Source organism: Haliotis cracherodii, unplaced genomic scaffold (assembly GCF_022045235.1).
Source record: "Haliotis cracherodii isolate W230 unplaced genomic scaffold, xgHalCrac1.p SCAF_28, whole genome shotgun sequence".
In the NCBI taxonomy this organism is placed as follows: Eukaryota; Metazoa; Mollusca; class Gastropoda; order Lepetellida; family Haliotidae; genus Haliotis; species Haliotis cracherodii.
Window position 1 is genome coordinate 2,115,707 of NW_027266284.1, and position 7,962 is coordinate 2,123,668.

Genomic DNA, 7,962 nt, shown 5'->3' on the forward strand with positions numbered 1-7,962 from the left:
CAAGTTGTTGTCACAATATACGGAAGACAACCATGTTGTTATCACAATACACAAGACAACCGTGTTGTTGTCACAATATACGGAAGACAACCATGTTGTTGTCATGATATACACAAGACAACCGTGTTGTTGTCATGATATACACAAGACAACCGTGTTGTTGTCACAATATACAGAAGACAACCGTGTTGTTGTCATGATATACACAAGACAACCGTGTTGTTGTCACGATATACAGAAGACAACCGTGTTGTTGTCATGATATACACAAGACAACTGTTTGATACTAGGTAAAGATGGCAAGTTATACGCTTTACACTTACAAGATAATGTATACAAGCGGAAAGAAGTTACATTCACAGGTAATCTAGGAGATTTAAGCGAAATCGACGTTAGTAGACTCAATAAAAACACTTCGTACAATCTTACTCGCAACGATGATGATAAATGGACTATGATCGAAGAAAAAATCGAGTGGCTACTGAATATCGTCATTAAACCACCTTATGTGATGATGGGTAAAGCACATAATTTAACTAAGATAATAAATAGTGGGATCGTACTCGGGGCTTATATCCCATTAAAACGAAAAAGTGTGTTAGTCTCTCCCCTGCCAGGAAACCCAGGTCATATGTTATATAGTCGTCCGGCAGTAAAAAAATTAGTTTAAATTTGGTTGCTGAATTCAATGATATTAAAGTTAACGTGAGTGCAATACCTAATCTTTCTACTCTTATGATTGAAGTCTTGTTTGGAGATACACTGGTACATGCCTTTGAAATATTACCAGGTCTATCGAATAAATGGCTTAAGAAACACGAGCGTCAACGTTGCAGTATTATTTATATGGGAGCATTACCTATTGCAACCCTTGAGGGGGTCCAAATTATTAAAAGTGACAGCATTTCTCTTACAAAGATATCCATGCTGTATAATATACATTTAATATAGTTGATGTATACTCTCAAAACATTGAAGCAAGACCAATTAAAGACTATTATATAATATAATAATATACACTATGAGTTTATATCCGGCGCTCGATGAAGCATCTGAAAAGATGGATACTGTTAATGGATTTCGATTACATCAAATAAGTGACATAAAACATCGAATAGAGAATGAGAGTGAGTTGAGACTTGGATTGTATAAAAAGTATCGCAGAGCTGTGAATGCTCTCGACGGAGTTGACACCGCGCTTGTAACGGCTAGCATGGTACTGGTGTAGCCGGTGTTGGTTTATTATCAACTATAATAGCCGCGCCTATCGTACTTGGGATGGAAATAGCGGCTGGAGTCTCAGGACTGGCAGCAATAGCGATAAAATTCATTTCTCTTAAGTTGCAAAAGAAAGCATTAAAACATGATAATATTCGGATACTCGCCGTAAGCAAAGTTGAACAGCATTGAGGATCATATTTCAACAGCACTGGCTGATTGTAAGATATCCGAGGAGGAGTTTCGTTTAGTGCTGTCAGAACTCACCAAATACAACACAATGAAGCAGGAGATTCGATCAAATTCTCGTAAGACCAGTGGTATTAACGAAGACGAGAAAAAAAAGTTCATAGAACAGGGGAGACAACAAGCGCATCAATTATTCCGTGCCAAAACCCAAGAACTGGCTGGAGATTAAAAATAGATTGCCTACTATCATTAGATCACATTTAAACGAATGCTTACATAAGTATATGATAATGGAGAATTACAAACCAACAAAGGAAGAACTCGAAAAAGCTCTCGAAGCGTTTATCCTCAGGGACAAAATTATCAAACAGAGAGAATTACCACAGGGTATATATCATAGTAGTGATGTCAAACAAACCAAATACGGTCATCAATTGTTTCTCTCCACAATTACCAAGAAGAGTATATAGTCTGGTCTCCTAGTAAAATGAACGAAGAATGTCAAATATCACTTCGTTCAAAATAATGGTATACGGATGAATAAAAATAATAGAGAATATTTTCATTACAATTTAGTATAATCTTATGACAATCGTTGAATCACATTATCATTTTGACATAAAAAAATCCCCCTGTAGTGGTGGTATAGTTTTATGAATCTGTCTCCAGTGGAAGTGAGCCAAAACCATCATTACCTATACTACTATAGGCCTTATACCATACCTCTCTAATTTATACACAAGCCCACTGTGCCATACACGATCAAAGGCTTTTGATACATCACAGACTACAATACGCATAACTTTTGCTTTTTTCCACCCTGATGGAAATATACTTGATTGTAGTGACATATTGAACAGTAAACACAATGCTTCGCTAATAGAATATACAGTTTTCTTTAATAATTTAACCGTTTGTGATGCCAATGGTGTATTTTTTAAAGAAATACTAGCACCAAAACATCCGGTTCATATTTCAACACAACCGAGACATTTTTCAACGGTTAAAAAATGAACCGACTCGTTGCAAATGATCCGACCCTTACGTTGAAAAAGTAGTCCCTGTAGAATTATGAATCGGGTACTTTTCAACGTTGAATATTGCCCCGGGTACTTTTCAACGTTGAATATTGCCCCGGGTACTTTTTCAAAGTTGAATTTTGATGCGCATAATTTTTTAATGTTTACTTTTTGACAAGTGTTATTCTTGTAATGTTCAAATTATACCAAGGTTCATTCCAACACTAACACCCTCTATCTCTGCCTGGCTGCACAACAATAAACAGAGGTATTCATTCAACGTCAACACACAGTTCTGCCAACACGGATATATTTATTTTGCTGGATAATTTTATAACAGTATTACAACGGCAGCCGAGATGTAAAGAATTTTATTATTCTTGTGTCGTTCTAGTAGGTCTGTTTAATCATACTGGTTTCCACGTGACCTATTCCGAGGTGTATGGCTTGGTATCTTCTCAGCAGTGGAAAACAGTTCCACGCGCATTTAAGGTGGATGCAATGCTGGGTCAGGGCTACGTTTCACAAAGTAGCCTTAGCACTACACTTATCATAAGTCAGTTTCATTACGTAACGATAGGGTTACCTTAACACTCAGGCTGGTCTGTGAAACGAGCGATGTATCCATAGTATCAACTTTTATCCCTCGATTCTAGCTCATGCACGTATGAGACTGTTTAGGAGATAAACGTACTAAATTTAATTTTAAACCGAAAGCGTTAGAGGTTTTAAATGAAAACCAGTTAAAACAAATTTAAATGATAACCAGTTTAAACAAAGTACGTTTATCTCCTACTATGCCGAATTTACGAACGGTTTTATAAGGAACTCTGTCATTGTGTAGGCGTCGATGCATGATGCGGTCACAAAAGTAATGAAAATGGGGTGTATGGTTTTGTTCACAAGCAAAATGAAACAAGAGTATATATCAAAGCAAAAAACAACAACATTAATATGTTTAATTCAATAATTCTATTTTCGGTCATATGGAACCATCAATAAAGTTGTACATCCCTAGCGCATGTTTGGATTCCGCCTGAGCAGCCTACTTTGTGACGCTAGTATTATCATTGTGACTTCGCAACATACAAAAGTAATGACGCCATACCATTGTGACTGTAAACATTACGTAATTAACGCAATTTAAAATTGTAGTCGACTGACCTATCAGAATCGAATATCCGCGAAAGTGATGGAAGAATATATTGTTGAAAGGATGGTAATCCCAAATCACCTCATCTATCCACCCTAATGGGTAATAAAGCAGAATGATTTTCAGAACAAGGGAAAAGTTGGCAAAGCTCACACACCCCGGCCTGCAGCTTTCGCTAGCAACCAAATACATACATTGTATATTGAAAACAAATATGTTCTTACTTTGTTTGAGCTTTCGGTGTGAATGCGTCACGCTTAGAACGAGGCTCTTTAAAGCTAATTTTACAGTGAATAATTTAATATGTAAAATGATGATGATTTTTTCATGCCATCTTTTTTGTTTTTGTTTTGTTCCTGAACATGGTGAGCACATGTATTTTTATTATATATATATAAAACTTATTCAGTGGACAATTTTTCTTTTGAACACAATATTTAACATCATGGCATCAAAAATGTTACTAAAAGAGCTATCTAATTTCCCCATATTTGTGAATGACAAGAAACAATGTGAATTCGACAAGCACAATACTTTATTTAGTATGAAACATAAATACATAGGATATATGTAAACAATAAATTATCATTTCAATAGTTCTACAAATATTGACATTTTAATACCCTTGTAATGTAAAATTGTTATGTTACTGCAACAGTTACCTCCAAACTTTATTCTTTTCTTATTTTATCAGATTAGAAGTTAAGACTTACTGATAATAGGTAAGTTAAAATTTACATTTTCATCTTTTTATCTTCATGAAAACAAGACTCATAATAAATAAGTATTTTAGTGACCTGTTCATATATGATTTTTTGTAAATATTATCAAAATTAAAATTAGACATTGCTAGTGTGAAGAAATGCTGTTTATGATGAAATGTTATAAGAGGACCTCTTGTTGGTCATTTCTTCATTACCAATAAATTTGAAATTTTCTTTACTTACCATGTTCTGAAAATGTACACATTACGCATTAGAATAATTTAAGGTCTCTGAATAAAATAGCGACACAGCTTTCCACGCTCAGGCAGCCAATAAGATTATGTGTTAAAACCCACTGTAAACCTTGTAATGGGAGAATAATAAATAAGAATACATTTCTTATTTTGTCATATGTCCAGTTTATCATCCAAAGAAATGCTAAATAATTATCATTAAAAATAAGCTAGCTTTGCACACTGGGACTCTTTATCTGCTGTGGTAATATAACAATTACATTATTAAAGGAGTGGGTTTTTTTCTCAGTAAACATGGTACATAATAAACCTTTGGTTTAAAGAATATACTTGAGACAAACATAATTCTAAATGTCTTTAATACTCTGTTTTGTCTGTTAATTCTGAAAATAATTACATGTGATATTGAGTTTCTACCTAAAACTAATTATATGAAATTAAGTTTAAGATTATTTCATCCTATTTAGAATACAAAATATGTTTTAAGATGCATAAATATAAATCATTGTTGAAAAAAAAATGTTTTTAAAAAAAATACCTAATAAGGTTGATTGGTGCCCACCATGTTTATCTTCATCATTTTGTCTTCTCCCTATAAGAAATCAAAATAGTTAAGATAAAGTATAAATACATATGTTACTTTTATGAGTTTACATAGATTTAGGTATTACTTAATACATTCAAGTTTAAACGTAGTAATGTTGTTTTTCATAATGAGTTTCATAATTGTCCTGAGATAGTATATTTAAATAATTGAAGTCTTCATGTTGTTTTAAAAAAACCAAATAATCATAGGCCAAAATAAATCATATAGATCTGGATAGACTCCACCTGTTGAAAGGGGAAACAACTGCTGTGGACTCAAAACATCTTGGTCGTGAGTTGTACGGTCCGTCCGGCAAAGATTGATCGTTTCCTGCATTAACATTGACTATTGCTTTAGATACAATTTATTTGAGTCTTTATTTTCTTAAAATATGAAATTTAAGTCTCGATTATTTTAATATAACTATGAAATATGTTTTTGATCGATCGGCTCTTGATCAACACTTCGTTATAACGTGACATTTATTATGTGGTTGATAGTTATTTTTTTAAAAAGCTGAAATTCTCTGATATATCTCAACATATCACACCCCTTCAAATGTAATGTCAAAGATTGTGAATGTTGGGGCTTGCAAGTGGTATAAACCAATTTTAATTTCTGCTTGGGAATTTATGTTGGTGTGTGTCAAAATGTTTCTTGACAATACCAAATGATGTTTTATTACTGCTCTTGACATGCGTATGTTTCAGAAATCCTTCATAGCAAACAACACCTTTCTACAAATTGGCTGATTTATGTATAACGTTAAACTGAAAAAATATTTAAGTTCTGTTTTCGAAATTACGCTTATTACCAAAATGTGTCACGTTTCCGTGGAAACTGAAAAAAAACCAACATTAAATATACCTAATAGCAAAAGGCACCACTCTGGAAACGAAAAGGTGTCGGGCCGGGAAGTCGAAAATCTATTTACCAGTAGTACCGGAAAGGAGAATGGAGGGGTAAGGAACTGGGGACCGGGAAGGCGAATGAAAAGATCAGTGATGTGTACCCTCGTTATGTATACAACGGACAGTTATACATTGAGGACACTGGGGTGTTGTGAGACGGAAAAGTGAAGAAAAAGATTTAAAAAAATTGAACTCAGAGAATGTGATTACTTACTTCCATTGAACTCGTGAGACGGAAAAATAAAGAAAGAGATAATCTACTAAAATTGTTAAAATTGAACTCAGAGAATGTGATTACTAACTTCCATTGAACTCAGATTTAGTAATCTAGTAAAGAAACGATGAAGATATAACAACACGCGGGAATCAGTTAATCTCTACTACTATATCTTGTATTGAGAAGATGCGACTTTAACGCAAAAGTTGTTTGAATTGTGAGTAGGATGTCTCTTGGTTCTGAAACTCAAGTAAGAAGTATATAAGATGATGTCCTTCAGTCACAAGGACAGGCACACAACCATGTAGAACAGCCCTTCATCATGCACGTTGATGCCTTCAAATCGAAACTAGTTCATCGTACCAAGACCGAGGTGACTCCTATACCCAGGATCTACGATGATGAGATCACCAACCTGAGGAAGAACCATGACGTTGTACCTGATGGTGTGCTGGCTGAGATCCCGACCCTTGCAGTGATGAAGACTATCCTTTACCGCCAGCGTCACAAGACTGTTCCACGCCTGCCTCAAAGTAGACTACACGTCAACTTAGAAGGAGAGTGGACCCGTACTGAAGGAGGAGAGAGATTTCTTCATACGGTACCTATGTCAGAAAGCGAAGACCCTATCCTTATCTTCACTAATGACAAGAACCTAGAACTGTTGTGTGAAGCAGACATTGTGTATGCAGATGGCACTTTCTCGTCTTCTCCGAAGCTGTTCGACCAAGTGTACACCATTCATGCTGAGTTTCAAGAGCATATGTTCCCTCTTGTATTCTGTCTTCTATTAAACAAGGCAGAGTGTACTTACGTGAGAGCTTTTTAATACATCCAAGATGCTGCACACAACTTAGGTTTTGACTGGACTCCCCGTGTGTTTCAGCTAGACTTTGAGCGCGCTGCCCACAACGCCGTCCAATCTGTGTTCGCAACTACACATACTAGAGGCTGCTTCTTTCACTTTACCCAGTGTATGTGGCGACGCGTACAGAAGGAAGAACTGGCAACAGAATACACTAGCGTTGAAGAAGTGAAGAAGGTTGTAAGACGAGCTTCTGCCCTTCCCTTGGTGCCACTAGACATGGTTGAAGACGCGTGGGCTGATGCGATTGCAGACAGTCCTCAAGGCGTCAAGGTGACGCGCTTCATGGACTATGTTACCACTTCATGGGTAGAAGGATCTTGGAGCAAGGACCTGTGGAATCACTTCGGAAACCAGGGACGCAGAACAAACAACAACCTTGAAGGATGGCATCATCACCTGAACAAGGGCGCCCAGAAGACTCACCCTAACATCTTCGAGGTAGTGAATCTTCTGAAACGTTAACAATCTCTAACAGAAGTGACGGTTGAGCAGCTAGACGCTCACCCAAGAGCCCTTGCTCGGATGAGAAAATACCGAGTGATTGACTCTAGACTCCCTGCCTTGAAAGAAGATCTGTTGAACCTATTGACGACAAGAATGGACTACACTGACGATGTGGCAGATCTACTGCACTGGGAATGAACTGAATTATTACATAAATGATAAAATGTATGTCTATATACATCTTCGAATACATGCATCATATATGATATGTTATACTATACTTGTTATATATTGACTTTGTTGTCCAGATTAAATAGTGTCCTCATTTCATTGGTGTTTTCTTTGTAATTAACAAGTACCGGGAAGGCTATCATCTGCCATAATAAGAATTTTTGTGAT